A 17,514-nucleotide genomic window follows, 5' to 3' on the forward strand; every position below is an offset into this window, starting at 1 on the left:
GAAGAGTTTTGCAAAGAGATATAAGGACAGGGACTGGTAATACTTGAAATACACTTTTCCTCCACTGAATTACTTTATTTGAGAAAAAGGAATTGAGTTCAATTAATTTTTTTTTTGAGACATTTGTATTCAAGAAGGAGATTTTGAACTATAATTATTATCGAGTCCAGACTCAAGACTGACCTGTACCTTTTAACATAAGAAGCAGCTTGTTGAAAAACAACAGGAACATTCATAGGTAGAAAGAAGCAATGTTTTCTCACTTTTGTCACATTCTGTCCACATCTTTCTACCACTATCACTTAGATATGTGTCCAGATAGAATAAGTTAATGTTAGCAGTGTTTTAAAGCTGAGGTAGAATATTATGCTCTTTAAACACTCTTATAAACTAAAACCACTAACCTTTTGTCAATGTAACCTGTCCTGAAGCAAGTAGAAAGAATTTTATTGATTAGATTTTTTTCTAAAGGAAACAGATTTATGACCTTCAGTAAGGGTTCTGAGAAAACTGAAGAAATTACAGATGTCGGTATGTTACCTGTATATATTTCCATGGTAAATATCAGCAGGAAAATAACCATATGAACTAAACAAGAAGTATGTAGAGACAATCCTAAGAATGCAACTTTTGCTTCACAACCATCCCTGTCTCAAGAAAACTGTTTCAGGGCAGAACTAAAACTCTCACTAACATTCTCTCCCTCTGAAGAATACAGCTTGATTTTATGGTAAAGAAGCTGTGACTTTTACCCCTAAGGCACAAAACAGCTTTGATACACAAGAGAAAATATGAATGCTTAAAGTGTAGAACAGCAAGTTCCCTTTCATTAAGAAACCGGCATGCATATAATGTAAATCTCCTGTGGGTATGCACACATCATGTTCTCAACAGGGAAAAAATGTGCAAGCTTCTGTGAATGAGGAAAAGAATCAGAAATATCTTTTGAGGGCAACGGGCAGCAGACATGGCTCGTCAGCAGCTGTGGTAACTGACTAGACAGATTCAGAAATTTTCTTAGCCTGGCTTTCCCTTCCAAATGTCAATACAGGACTGATGCTACTAGCCACCCAATTCTACAACACTGGGGAAAAAACAAAACAAAACAAAAAACAATCAAACAAACAAAACCCAAACCAGTAAAATACTCACACTGCTATATATATATCTGTAGCCTTTATTTGGAAATAAACTGTAGATTTCAGTAAGGTTACTGTTGTTAAAATAAAATAGCACCTTGTGGGATTAAAAGTAACATAGTCTGTCCGAAAGATAACAGCAAAAGCCAAGCGCCCTCAAAACAAAAATGCTTTATGCACTTGAACCTGAAGTAGATTTTTATTTGTTTCAGGTGCATAAAATAATTTTAGTGAACAAATTTAGGAATTACACTACAAATCAACATTTCATTTTAAGGAAAATTATAGGGTGGAATTTATGAGACTAAACCAACAAATAATCACAGATTTTTTTAAAAAAACAGGAATTTCTATTTTGATAGTCTTATCTGCTAAAATAATTTAAACCCTGGTCTTCTTATTAAACAACAGAAAAATCTTAAAACCCTATGGTTTTAGGGGGGGTGAGCTAGGCATGAAAGCTTCACAAAGGTCTGGGCACTAAAGCTCTTTAATGTTCAATGCTTTCCAAATGTCACAGATTTTAGAAAATGTTTTATGAACTCACAACATGAGTTCAAATTTAGTGAATCCCTTTCTCCATGAATAATTCCCTTGTTGTTTTCCAGGGACCTTGAATTACAAAACATGCTTGTCTACCCAGGGAAGTACATGTTATGCAAACAATGAAGAATAGCAAGAAATAAAACTTTGTATGCTGTTGTTGTTCCTTCCAGAAACATAAATAATCCCAGACTATTCACCAGTTACCTTAGAGATGAACTAACCACTAAACCGTCAGGGAAATGAATTATCCTCTTGTAGAAAGCAAGCGCTGGGGGAAAATGTACTACAGTATCTGCAGTGGTGAGACAAGTCTCCTACCTGCTACAATAAAAGAAAATGAATTAATTCCTAGGTATTGTTATGTTTAGTATAGGATGGGATATTATCTTCACACAATAAGGTCAGGGAACAACTTCTGGCTTTACACAGGAGACATTTACTGTGGCTTATTCATACCAACTATCTACAGCGGGGCAACACCTACCACTCAGTCATGGTTTCTTATGAAAACTGAAAGTAGAGTCCCAAAAAACACGTGTTTTCTGATCCAGAACGTATTTGCCTGCCCTGACATTGAGAAAAGCTAGCTTGAGCATGTGAGTCATAGAAGGAAAAAAAAAGAATTGGCAATTTACCATTGACAAAGTAAGCAAAACACCAACAATGGAGAAACTAGTCCTGGTGGAAATTAGTGACATGAATCAACCGTTGCTCAGCAAGTACTTCTGTGACTTGAATCAAACACTAGGAAATGTAAAATTGGACTGGTCCAAAGTTATTTCTCAAGCCTTAATATTCATGGAACTAACTGCATTCTTGAGGCTAAGGCACACCTGGGGCACAGAGACCTTAAATAAAAAATGTGGATGTGTATTTGCGCATTGATACAACATGAAAAGAGCTATCCTTGTATAGATTTTAGTACCATTAGAACAAATTAGGTTAAGATTAAACTATAATTTAAAAAAATCAGCTTTCTATTATTTTTGCTGTTGTTCCTACAAAATGCTACAGTTCCTAAGAATGTTACCTGCAATCCTTGATCTCTAATTTGAATTACTGAGGGAAAATTTAGCATTTTAAATTAAGAAAACAGGGACACATTGGACTGACCCTTTCCCTCCACTCTCAAAGGAATGCACCCTTAAAAATCTCAAGTTGTTCACTAAGATAGGAGAAACACTTTGAGGAGTGCAATTGTTTGAGCCCTTGACTGCACTTCTAATTTATTGTACAAGCTTTTCAACATTCTTAAATTGTCAGGAATAGATCTGCAACTTCATCACCTGGCAATGGTACTGCCCTTAGATTTAGCAAAAAAAGGTGTTTGCTCAGCACAACAGACTATGGGGGAGGCATCATGTACCCCCACCCCCTTATTTTTGTGATGTAAGAAGATACGGAGATTAGGTAATTTGAAAACAGATAGACATAGGTAATGGGGACGTAGAAGGGGTGTGTGGCCAAAAGGTTTCTTTAGACCCTTGCTTTTCCTTAGCAGCATCAATCACTGCTATTCCCCTCATGTTCCCCAACCTCAACAGAGTCACAGTCTGATTTCTCAAGTGATATCCAGCTTGGCACTTAGCCCAAGTTCTCTTTTCTGTCTATAAGGTGGAAATCTGGGTTCAGGAACAAGATAGTGTTGGGAAGACATGTAGATTCAGGAAAGGGGCCTTGCACCTAAAGGTCAGACCAGTTTAGCAAGTAGGATATATTGTACCTTCATTACCTCAAAATACAGACATCTCCCAGTCCCTGTCCTAGTGTTCAAACCCCCAGAACCTCTTTGCCCCTCATCAAGCTTCAAGGTCTCACTGACTTATCCCAGTCCCTCTCCCATAGTTTATCTGACTTCTCTGAGTCTGCCTAGAGGCACTCTTCTATCTCAGCTCTATTGCCCATCTCAGATCGCTTTTACAAAATTAATTTTTGCCATTCCATGGACACATCATTTTGTCTTGACTTCTGGTATAATGGAATTCAAATTTGTTTACTGCTAAGATGTTTGAGGCCCTCTCTAGTTAGAAAATACCAAATACCATACAGTATTTGGCAGCAAAATGTAAAATTTACCAAAATACAACTAAATCAAAATGGGTAGGGATGCTGTGTGAGTGAAACTGGAATTTATTACACAGAGAAGATGGGACCTCTGCTTTGTCAGTATCAGAGCAGCTGAGCTTACCAGGAAAGTGTTTGTGAAAGTGAGGTGGTAGGTTCTGAGGTGTGGTATCTTTCCCCAACGAAGTCAATTTTGTATAGGGTGGTATTAAACCTTACTGACCATGTGTCAGACCATAAATCTTTATTTTAAACGTGTTAGCTGCTCCTAAATATAAGACTATCTGCATCTCTTTGGAGAAATGTTTCAAAGTTCTATAAAATAAATCAAAGGCATGTTGAGCTTAATGAAATCTTTATATTCTACTATTGTTACTATTATTAATGACTTTGATACCACTAAGCGGTAGTGGTAGTCATACACAAACTTCTTAACACACTATCCAAACTTTATAAAACAGTATCTCTATTTTATGTCAGAGGAAACTGAGGCACAAAAGCTGAATCTCAGCCAGACGATTCATGTTATGGAAATGGTCTGCCAAGTTCAGAGTTTTAAGTTCAAAACATTGGACTAGTAGTCAAGCAGTGTGTTGACACACAGTTGTGTCCAAGTAGCTGAGTCAAGATACAACAAATAGAAAATGACAGTCTGTCTGAAAGCTAGCTAGCATCAGTCCTACCCAGGTAAGTTTCTCTGAAGTTCTGTAGGTAAACTCTCTTAGATTTTGTTATTTGCTTATATTATTGAATATATGGTCTAAATGTTCTGAATACACACACTATATGTTCTGGGAACTAATCTCTCTTTTGTCTTAAACCAACATGAGAAGTCAAAGACAGGGTCTTGAACTTAAGGGAAGATTTTGCCTATTCAATATGAACTTGAAATGGGTTGATTTCTTTGTTGTTTTATTTTTTTCAGAAAAATTGTAATAAAATAAGAATCTAGTGTTTCAAATAAAACACTGTGAAACAAACCTTAATCTCTGAGTCACTGGAAAACATTGTTTATAGTTCAGAACACAGTGAACATCCTGAAGTGACCATCCATCATTGCTCTGAATTGCTGGAGGAAATAGAAATAAAATGAGAAAGCAGTCCATGATTTTATATTAATTGCAACTCCAAGATAGTCTTACCACAATCAAAATAAGGCCAGTCTTATGGAATTTATAGATAGGTATTATTGAAAGCTTATTTCAAGCCTCGTTTTATGTCAAGGTACAAAAATCAGATTTCAGATCAATGGTGTAATAAAATACTACAAAGTAGCTGATGAAAGCTAACTTGGTTCCAACACAAGAATTCATCATGATGAACATATCTCTCATTTCCACATCTGTCATCCATTTTTAAAACCAATAAATCATTTAAATATGGACTTAACTGTTCCTACAAGTTGTTACAGTGTTATGTGCTGCACTGAAGGAGAACTTTAATGCACTTTTCTTAATTCAGAATGATAAAAAATGGATTAGAAGGTTAAATTATGCTCACATAATTACTGTGCACAAACACAACTGACAGAAACACAACTGGTCTTTTTCTGGCTGGCATTTCTATCTTCCACAGGCTTCAAGTCACCTAATAGACCCTGTGTTTTCATAGGAATGGGTGAATGATTCAGATGAAAACTGACCCAGGTAAGCAAAATGCTGGAATCTGGGGGCAGAACATAGATATCTATGAGCTGGATTGGACTGCAACTCAAACATTGAGGGCAAGGCTGAGACTTGCTGCATCCTAAGCACAGTTTGAGCCTTGCGACGCATGGCAGGAATGTCAGCACATGGTACTTAATGAGAACCAACAAATGCCCAGTAGAACAGGTTTAAAGACCTCGCCAACCCCCCCATGTGAAAACACCCCATGACTGTTGGACTGATCTGCTGATTTTTTGCTTCTCCTTGTGATAAAGTGCTTGGAAGAAGGAGAAAGGACTCTGGAAGAAAGGAAAAAGAGGATGGTGGGGGGGGTGTGGTGATGTTAAAAGGTTCATATCATTTTCATCCTTGATCATAGCTGAAGGAAAGCCAGACAAAGTCAAAAAGTTCACAAGTCCCAGCAAACATAATAAAATCCTGATTTCATTACTAAGCATTGCACAGCATTGATAAGAGAGATGATTAGAATCAGTGGTAAACTCAATCTATTGATCTTTATTTCAGAATTTTAATTCATATACTCTAACAAACATTAACCTTTTGTTTTATTATATGCATTTCTAGGAAACGTTCTTTAGAAATTCTCCAAATCCTCATTGAGAATTAAACTAACTTTTAAAAATATTGTGACAGTGAGTATAAAAGTGGAAACACTTTTCAGTGCTTTAATATAAATATTTAATAATTTGGCAATACACTAGCTGTATCTAATTTATTTTTAATTTTGCAATGACTGCATTTTTAACTGTTTAATGTGCTATTCTTACACTGGAATTATGAAGTCAGTCTAAGCATTATAAACAACACTGTAGACAATATTCATCACTGTAAGAGCTAGTGGAAAAAATCCTACAATCTCTCTAGTTGCTATAATAATGATGTTGGCTTCCTGTTCACTACAAGGGTAATTAATGAAGAATTTGGCTGAACTGCACATACCAGGGAGCTAAGGTAATACTTCATGTACACATTTCACTACAGCATACACACAATACAGGGCTTGTTTTCTTATTTCTTACTTTGAAAATCAATCAGGTCACTAGGCAACCAAAATATTGAGCTATAACTATTAGTACTTTGCTGAAACCGTGTGTAATTTCATTAATTCTTCTGCTAGTGCTGTCTGTCTGAGATAGGGAAAATTTCATTACTGTCTCTGAATACGTTTCATGAATAACAAATGAACAATCAATTAAACATGATTTTTTTCTTATTCTTTTTGTCCCATTTGTCCCTAAACTTTATTAATGTTCTACATGACATTCCCTCTTCCTTTCAGATTTTAAGTAATCATTGGTCTTCTAAAAAAATTCACCTTTTACTAGCCTAGAACAAGCCAGCAAATTAAAAAGAAAACACTATCTGTTATTACCATGGTATTCTGCACGACTTCAAGCTTTGTGATATACTTAGAGATTTAGAAATGAAATAGTATTGATTTTGTATTGCTTCTCATATCTGGTGGCATACCTATCAAAACCATCTATTTAAATTGCTAAGTCAAACTACAGTAGAAACAAACCTTCAAAAGGTAGACTAGCAAAAACTTTGGCTGACTCTGGTCAGGACCTAATATGAGTAACTTTGGGTCTTTCTTTTGACATGAGTTCATATCTGATTTTCATCTCATGTAATGCATTTCAATTTCTGTTATGCAGCAGTGAGGCTCCTCCTTACCCACACTCACCTCTTGTCACAGCAAGCAGCTCCAGCTTTAAAGGAGGGATCCAGGAAATAAATTATTTCCTTTCATACCTGCAGATTGCTTGATATGGTTAGAAAATACTTCACACTTCAAATTTCTACAGTGAAATGCTAGAGATAGTAAAACACTGAGATTGTTTAATCTGGAAATCAAAACTCTCCACTTCAACATCTTAATAGTCACTGTAATATCATTCATATATTTATAAGGTGACTCAAAAAAGTGGAATGGGAGACAGAGTTAGAAAGATTCCTGTTCAGTATTCTGAACATATTTGGGTTTTTTTTTCTTCAAGAGTACACTATTAATAAGCAAAGGTGCCAATTAGTTTCAGTATCTGACACTGACATGGATTTATGACAAACTAACCAGTCTCCAAAAGCATTCGCCCACAGGATCTAATCAACCATCTTCTCAGAGACAGTAGGGAAAGTGAGGATATACTGAAGGAAGCAAGGTCCACATATGATGGCCTCTTAAATTACTAATAGTTAGAAACATCTGTTCTTTCAAAATACATCTGCTGGTGGCAGAACAAATCAAAAACATGCAAGGTGGATGAGCCTGAATTGACTATCTACCAGACGAATTCACTCAAAGTATTGAAATAATAACTAAGGCTGACTAACGTTTGAGTTCAATCATGCATATACATTTGCCGTACAATGAATATAAAATACGTGCATCTAGAACAGAAAGACATAAGCAAATCTTCCCAGTGGAAAACATCATTAAACACTTTCCATGTGACTTTGTAGCTGGTCTGATGTGTATTCTGGTCCAAGTTTCCCAGGCTGTAAAATCCTGGTCTTCCTGAGCTACTTTCAATTATTGTTCCAGTTCTCATATGTGTTGGTTTAAGCCCTGCCAGGACCGGAGAGCACGTTGTCGTTGCCCCTCCCCTGCCCTCAGCCGGTCGGGCTGGCAGTGAGGCACAAACCCGGGTTAAAATAAGAAATTTAATACAACAGAGTGATAAAACAATCTGAACAACAACAGTAGCAATGATAACAACAATAAACAGCAATAACAGTGAACAAGACAAACGATATACAGAGAAATACCACAAAATGGTCACGGAACAAAGCCGACACGTGGGGTCCCGCCACCAAAAAGCCAAAGAGAAAGTAAAGTCAAAGTTTTCCACCCCTGGACCTGATGTCATCATGGTATGAATAACCCGGCTGGAGATCCCTTCCCCCTCTCTCTCTGCTGGGGAAACTTAACCCTATCCTAGTTGAACCAGGATATCATACTATTTAGGACAGGTCAAATACAAAACGAGCCTTGAATGAAAAAAAATAATGATGTCAGAGCAACTTCTTCATTTTAGACCCAAGTTATGTATGCAGGAAAAACACTATATCAAGCTTCCCTGATATCATAAAGCAGAGTTGCTTTTAAGGAGTTGTTGTTGATGAGATTGCTTTACAAATACATACATTCTGTCATTGTTCCAAAACTAGAAGCTCATTTAATTTTTAACCCTCCTCAACTGTAAATGCACACATTTACAAGCACATCTAAGTGGTCTGTGAACTATCTATCCCACATCAAGCAACTCTACTTCACATAAAATTATTCCATATACTTGCAATAGAGTACACGTCTTACCCAGCCATGGTGGAACTCCTCTTTCCTCTTCTTATTTCCCTTTCCAAAATATCACCTCTCCACCATCTGGGAGGAGAGTTTTGCCCAGGGCGAATGGAGCAGCTGCTGCACAGCAAAGTAAGAAAGTTGAGACAATGTTTGGCAGAAGAACCCCACTTCTCACTGCTACTCAGTGAAGGCAGCAGAGGCTCCTCTGCTAAGCAGCAATCATTCATCATGCACTTTTTTTCTGGGTTGAGATATGGGGGACACAGTGTTGAAAGAGGCATTCAAAGGTCTGAAGTGATGTAGAGATGGTGGAGGGCATACTTCCAGAATTTTAGCCTACCTACTTCAGTCTGCCACATGCTCAGATTCATTTATTATTCTATAAGACAGTAGGTACAGAATACCTTTTCATACCTCTACATCAAAAACATTATTATGTTGTGGTACCAGCTATATTATCTATAAAGCCTACAAAGAGTTATCTTCAGCCTTCAAACCAAATGTTTCTTTAGGGCTGTTGTGTCCCATGACTGCAATTGTCAAAAGGGATGTGAATAATGCAGCAATTGTTTCACTTCCTAGTGCTTTTTTTTTTTTTTTTTTTTTTTTGAAGGTAACCTATTTTTAGTTCATAATTGTCTTTCAGAAATTAATTAGAGTTCTCTGTGAGCTGCTGCCAAGCACTGTTTCCACCACCTCTGTCACTGCCACTACTTTCTGAAAAGGTCTTTGAGTCACTGGTTAAAGAAAGAAAAGATAACATGTTTTCATCCTATTCTGGTCTAGTGTAAGATAACATGAAACACTTCCTTGCAGTCATTTACTATTTAAGGAAAAGAGGAGGGGATACTTTGTTTACTATATTTTACTTTTCTGCTGAAGCAAGGATGTGAAGAAAATGCTATCTATGTGAACACATTTCACATTTAAAGGAGGAGAAATGAAAAGTCCATTATGTTTGCCAAGTAAAATGGTAAAAGTGGCATACTGCAACAGGAGAACCCCGGCAATCGACAACCCTGCACTGCACTGTCTGTTCTGTATTGGTTACAATGTACAGCTGGTAGATGGGATCACGGAAAAGGAAGATCGGCTGTGTAGGTGATATAAAGGGTAGCAAGTCTCCAACACAAGAAAATTAAGAGAATTAAGAATTTTTTTTTTTTTTTTTTTTTTTTTTTTTTTTTTTTTTTTTTTTTTTTTTTTTTTTTTTTTTCAGATCTGTGAACAGTGGAAAGGGAAGTTTGGAACATTTAATCAGAAAGCTTGATGAAGTTAAAGATGTAAGTTATTCCTTACATGTTCAAAATTCCCACTGACTTCAATAGGAACTTTGTATTAACAAGGGATGCAAGATAAGACATGAATTTACATGCTTGGGGTAAACACAAGAGAGTGGGAAAGCTTCTGTTGTTCTTTACAAGGCAAAGCAGCCAGTGAGTCACAGTTCCCTTATTTGCAGTGAGCCTCCTCCCTATCGTTAAGATAAGAATCAACTTGCTCCAAAAGAAGGGTGGGACAGTATTGCATTTCCCTTGTCTCAGACCATCACCAGTTTGCCTCAGTGAGGAAGGACAACACCACACCTATATCTGTTCCAATTAATTTGTAATATGTGGTGAAATGAGTGCAATATTCAATGAGTAATATAATTTCTCATTACTCCTTTTTCTTCTACACCACTTTGCAGATTCACTATGTGAATACAAAATTAAAGTTACACACTCTAATATGTGATTTTAATCAGTTGATAATCATTTTTATAAAATGTGTGGTTAGCAAAGCTTGAACTGCATATATTATACCAATTCTAAAAAGCAGTATAAATTCATAGTATCTTTTAATTCTTTCAGCTGTAATGATTTTGGATGGGATAAAATGTCACGTAAGAGGATAAACTATTCATTCCTTTTTTCCATCTAGATTCCCACCCCAAAGGTATGTGAGGGCTGTTATTTTTGTCATATTCTTCCAAGAATTAAATGAAAGATGTTCCAAACAGATCAAATGCAAATCGTATAGTGGCATACTACAGGGAATTAAAATAGCTTTTTCCAGAGGGGAAAATTCCTATGTCTTCCATATTCATATTGTGCCACTTATTATAAGCAGTATTCTAGGATCCACAGACTAAAGGGACTATAATTTCTTTACACTCCCTAATCTGACTTTTAAATTTTTTAGCTATAAATTTTATGCACTATGTATTAAACACTACATTTACTAGTGGGAAGATAAACTTACCTATGTATTCATGTTTGTTTGTTGGGTTTTTTTTGTTACTGATGCAGAGGTTTTATTTTGTTTAGAGCTCTGCAGACTATTTAAATTCTTCCTATGGTACAAATCCCTGGCTTTATCATGTTTCAACTCCAGTTGACATTCCCAGCAGTATTTTTTAACACATAAATACCAGTTAGGGTTGCTAAATTATCTACCAAACCTTTTCAAAAAGTTTATCCTAAATTTATTTAAACAGAGAAAATTAGTGTGGATGTGTTAAGTGACATCATTTGTTCATTAGTAGTAAGATGCTACTTTATTCAATTTTATTAAAGACAAACAAGCCCTCTCCCCATCTTTCAGAAGAAATTCAGTGCAGAGAAAGATTGAAGTTTTAAATGCAAAGACAACATCTGAATAACAGAGGTGCTGAGTGATATTATGTATATAACTAAGAAAAAAAACAATTCTATTTTATGAACAAGGTAAAGGTCTAATAAAAAAGGTGTAAACAAATGATTTTTGAAAGATCCTGATTGTAGACCTGTTGGCTGGGGCTTGGTTTGATGCTACCCCAGTGCAGAGCATCTTGAAGTGCAAATATTCTTCATGAGTCTGCAGGATTCCCACAAGTAACGTGAGAGGCAGTCAAAACTGCAAATCACAGAGGCTGCAGCTGGGCCAATGGCAGGTCACCTGTGAAAGCTAAAGCCTCTGTGGAGCTGACTGCTTCAGCCAGGGAGTTGTGCTACTTGGCTAATGCTGAATAAACCAGAGATGGCCAAAAATGGGCCGGTAGCTATGCTTATTAATGTTTCCTGACACTTTCCATTATAAAATGCTGATTTTAGTACTTTTCAATTTGCCAATTGGTAGACATTTGGGCTCAAATGTTCCTTAGAGTCTGCTCAAAGGTGATTAAAATGTGTTAGAATGTGTTTTTTGCCAAAACAATCCAGTCATTTCTGAGAAGGAGGCAAGAAGTATGTTGTTTCACTCATGATAATACATTAAAAAGGAGGGGGGAGGGAGATGATAAGGTAAGAAATTATTTAAATAGTTAATATAATTTGATGCTGCTGACTGATATTTGGCAGCTAGGGATAAAAATATGGGATGAAAATTAAAATTTGGCTTTTGTTGCCACTGTAAATTATAAGGTTTTGGAGAAAAAATATTCAAGCTTAGCAGAGATTTCTTATGTCTTAAGCACAGAATATTAGTCAGGGAAGGAGTGGAGGGGTTCCATAATGTAAAAAGAGGGGAAAAGATGGGATTTGTATTGGGGAATGTGTTAGAGGAAATTAAGGAATAAGGACTGTAATTGATATGATGGAGAAAATGGGGCTTAGATGAGAACTCAAGGCTTTAGAAGACAATAGATCAGCAAGTAAAGTCTCTCAGGAATTGGCAAAAGAATCTGTGACAATAAAAACATACTGCCTCCTTGAACTTGGAAACTTCAGCACTCCTGAACTGCTCCATTACTATATTAGCTCAAATTATCGGTAGTCTGTATAATGATTCAGTATTTCCATTCATAGATATCGGTATTATTAATAAATGTGTGGGAGACTTTTCTGGTGACATATTGCAATTAGTCATGTTATAAATCCAGATTTAGCAATACTGAGTAAAAATTGCTTGATCAACCTTAATTGTGCAATCCCTATGGGCACAAACTAAGGAAAAATAAATAAATTACATAATAGTATGCTGTTTTTCCTTCATGAAGCATACCTCATTCAGCATCTGAGGTGGGATGATTCTGAGACCAAAACAAGGTTGTGCAGTACAGGTAATTGCTGTGGCCTGGATCTCCCATTTGCACCAGAAATTGGAATATGTACAGTGGTTGAAGCCCTCTGGAGGGCAGGGGAAGAATTCTTTAATGATTAATTCCATCAATGCTACCTTGGAGGACAGAGTAAACTTCTGCTAACTTTTCATAGGTGATCACAAGCTGTGTTTCTGACTTTCCCACTGCTTGACTTGAGCCTGTGACCTGCTTTGCAGAAGTACTTTTGAACTCCCTCAGTGGCAGCTGAAGGTAATTAGTACAAGATATCTGAATACAGCAGGAGCTGTACAATGCCAGTTTTTGTAACTAATGTGCCTTGTTTTTCTTAAACAAGGGCAATGGAAACATCAGTCTTTAAAGGAAACTCTCAGTCCATCAGTCCTTTTCCAGGGCTGGGCCCAGATAGATTACTAGAGTAACATAATTTATAACTGTGAAGAACTCAGAAGTCAATTTTGTAGTCTGTAGGTTTTCTACAGAAAACTACAGTAGGTGTTCTACAGAACATCAAATAAAGAGGATAAGATATATCTAGTTTTCATCTTCTTCCTAGAAGGGGAGATGTCTGAGGTATTTTATTTTGAATTTTTAAACATAACTAATTCTCATGTATGTGGTTATTTGCTTTAGAGAAGACAAGATCGAAGAGTAGAAAGTGGGGAACTAGAGGTGGTTTTGCATTCTTTGGGGTGTACATAGTCTTATACCGAGTTTAGGACATGTCTGTCCCTGGTCCAAAGAATGGTTTTTTTTCTCTACAGAGAATGGCCTCAATTTGAAGAAGCAATATTTCATGTCTTGTCCATATCTTCATCTAGAACTTCATGGTGTATTTTATAGGTACAGTATGTATGGTGGTATGCATGAAGTCCTGATCTCCCTTCTCCCCTTTCTTCTCTGGCTAGACTGCCATAGGTCTTCAAGCCCATATGGCCATGTTTCTTTCCCATGTAATTTGACCATTGCAGAGGGAAGGAGATTTAGCTTGATGATGAAAAGAAATTAGACTTAGTTTAGCAATCTGCTCTCCTGAAGAGATGCACTGCAAGAGTCTATAAATTTGAAAGTCCCAAATGATACAGACTTTGAGGCCACATACAAGACATTACTGCAGTTCAGCTGGAACAGATACAAGATGATTATTCCAGGACAGGGAAAAAACTAAACTATGTGATCTGGAGTTATATTCTGCAGGACTCTTAAAAAAAAAAAAAAAAAAGAAGAGCTGGCACTAGAAGGAAAGTTTAGACAAGTTTGTTATTTGGAAAATAATCTCTTGGTGGATTGTTTTTTTTTAGTTGGTATAAACTTTCCTGTTATGGCCAACATAAGCGGTAACAGGATCATGAGACTAAAAAGCATTGAGAATCTTGGAATAACTCATTTTAACATCCATCATTTGTTTTTATAGTTTTTTAATAGAGCTACAAGAAAAAAAAAAAAGTAAATAATGCAAACAATGGATAAAAGAACACTGGAGAGTAAAGAAAAATAAGATAATATTATTCACCTCTAAAAAACCCCCGAAAAAAACAGTTGCTAATTAATTACTTGTGATCACTAGAAATGGAAACAGCTGTCAAATAGTTAAAAGATAAAATTAAACCTTTTGCAACTAAATTATTGGATATCTCTACAAACAAGTGAAAATTTAAACTCCAGTCTAAGAAATGCAGGCAACATGCAGAAGCTTACAATATTGATGTAGAGTGTCAAGCTGGGTAGCAAAAGAATAATGAGAAAACAAAGAATAAAAGGCACATAAGCAGGTGTTTTTTTCACATAGAAATAAGAAGTAAGGCTGGCAGGGTAATGCTGTGCCTTTACAATGTGATAACTTTAAAGATATAAGCAGGAAATATGAGATGAACTGTCTCTTTAATCTTTGAAAAAGATGGAAAAATATTACGTGTATTGTAAGGGACAAGGGAAAACAGTGAATTGTGTCCCCTATAGAATTACAAGCTCATATTTGCATCAGAAAGATACTTAGAAATACTACCAGAAACTCTGTCACTAGGAGTGACTTTAAGTTCCCAGACACATACTGGAGAACAAATGCTAAAAAAAAATCAAGGTTTATATGGTAGTGAACTCAATAACCAACAAATATATATGCCAAATAGAATCATACTTTGGTAACTGCAGACTATGTTTATATGACTTTGGTAAGTAGCAAGCACGTTGCATAAAAACTAGTTGTAGAAAACAACCTCGGAAAGAATTATCACAAGATAATTCACTTTAAATTAAATAGAAGGAAAACCACAAACTAGTCCTTAGGGCTTCTGATTCAAAGTGAAGACTTCAATAAAATAATTTTCTATTTAATCAAGTTAAGCAGAATGAGAAATTTAGGGATAAGAATTAAGAAAGGTTCATGTGTGGCAATTCTCAGTGAGGTTATAGGGAAGATATGGGATACAAATTACCATTGGATACCACTTAATGTATGAAAACTGAGAGAGATTTTTGTTATCCCAGAATCATGAGAGTACTGACACAGTATTGCAGCTCCTCTAGTAGAGGTACAAAATACAGCAAGTTTCAGGAACTGTCACAAACAGAAAAAAATATTAAATGTTATGCATATTTAAGAAAGCAGAAAAGGGTGATCCTTTCAAGTGTGACTCTGTCAGACTGGTCTGAGCTATGTTTTGCAACAGGAAAGAATGAAGGCACAGAAGTATAGAGAAAATGTGATAAAATGCTACCTGGGTTTGATAAATACAGATTGTGCTAGACTAACCTGGTATCCTTCATTGAGGGGATAATTGCTTTTCTAGACAAGGGAAATAGGTTTTATCTAGATCTAATCTACTTGGAAGCCAGGAAAACATTTGATGCTTAATAGGAAATTATTAGTTAAACTAGAGAAGATGATGATTAGGATAAGAACCAAGACATGTATAAATAAGAAGCTGAAGGCTCAGTGACAACACACAAAGGAGATACAGTGAAATGCATGATAAGTCCTAAGGTTGATACTATTATTTTCAGCTGTGACCTTGGCTTAAAAATGAGAAAATGCTGATAAAATTTGCTAATGGTGTGAGTCTGAAAAGCTTCATGAGTCCTAATGAAGAAATGGTCTCAAGTATTTAAGGTTAGAAATAGTATGTTGTATTACCAGAGGAATTTCAGAAAGAGAACCAGAGATCTAAGCAATTATCTGCACTGAACCTACAAGTATTTTAGTGTTATATATACTGTTACGAATATGTATATTGTACATCTGTCAACCCTACTAACGTTGATAAAATTGCACATACGGATAACTACGCATTAACAGAAGTGTATGTTCAAAGGCAAATTATGTCATAAAATAGCTCGGTGAAGACATTAGCTCTTCAGTCCAATTCAGTTTAATTTGGTGGTTTCTGGTCTTTGTACCATTGTTTTTATTGTATTATATTTTCTGCCTTGTTTTGGGCTTTTTGTACTGTAAGAAATATCTTACCTTTCCTTTTTTATATATATATTTAAACTTGTAATGAAATAATTACGACCTTTCTTCAAACAAGAGGGCAGGCCAACAGCTGCCTCAAAACTAGGAAGTAAGTGACCTGTAAGAAACATAACATGATGCTAATAAAAGTTCAATGACTACTCTTCTTCTTGGAATCTGATTTTATCACTATTCACTTGGCAGTATGCAAAGCCTCCCACTAGGAGGGAAGCAGGAGGCTGCAGTTTGTTTGAAATAGGAACATCATTCCAACTGAAGAAATTTCATAGTTCCAGGAACCAGCTGACAATTTGAATTGACCAGATATTTATGAAGCTTCTTTATTTTTATCCCAAATATAATTTTTGAACTATTTCTATTTCATTTTAATTTGTACACGAGGTCAGTTTAAATAATTGATCTGCTTGCATCTGACCACTTTGTGTATTTTCTTGTTGGTAGCAATAGTATTCTGTTCACACTTCTATACACTGAGTGATGACTTTGTAGTAATACAGTTATAAAATCATAATCCATAATAAGTCATCTTGGGACATAATGTTATGTTTCACAACTAATTTAAATAAATTCAGGCTCACATTTTGAACTGCGTATCACGTGCACACAAATAATTTATCTAAACAAGTGTATTTATTTTGATACATCTCATAATTCAGAACCCCTACAAGTGACAATATTTTTGTTTTGTTCCAAATTGTTTTCAAATTTCATCTCTCTAGCTTCCAAAAATGTTGAATATTTATAATTCCTTAGGAACACATAGATAACAGTGATTTGTTTAGCTGTAAGTGTATCAATGAAACTACTGGTGATTTTAAAATCAAAGGTGAGTTGGAGTATATTGCTACTGAACCTCATGCTACTCTGACAAGTGACATTTAGATCTAATCAACAGAGTTCACAATTTGATTTTGAATTGCATAATGTGTATAAGCAACTCTAGCTCATGTAGCTTGCCTTATATATATTGGTTTAATATAATGCAGACACATAAGGGATGCTAGAGCCAACATTAGTCACAGTTCAAGCAAATTTTTCATATGAAAGACTACTTGACAAATACTTTTAGGGTGTTTAAACAGTATTTAGATGATGAAGATAAACATGTAGATGTAGATATAGATGACATATATAGCCAAGGATATCACAGACTCTGCTGCAGACAGAAAAATTATAAATTCAGGTAATTTATGGATTGAATTTTTTGTTCACTATAGTGATCTAGTTCTCCTTACAAATAAACTCCAAATATTTAAGAACATTTCTTAAAAAAAAAAAAAAAAAAAAAAAAAAAAAAA

The sequence above is a fragment of the Athene cunicularia genome, assembly GCF_003259725.1.
Source record: "Athene cunicularia isolate RWA chromosome 4 unlocalized genomic scaffold, athCun1 chr4_part1, whole genome shotgun sequence".
Lineage (NCBI taxonomy): Eukaryota > Metazoa > Chordata > Aves > Strigiformes > Strigidae > Athene > Athene cunicularia.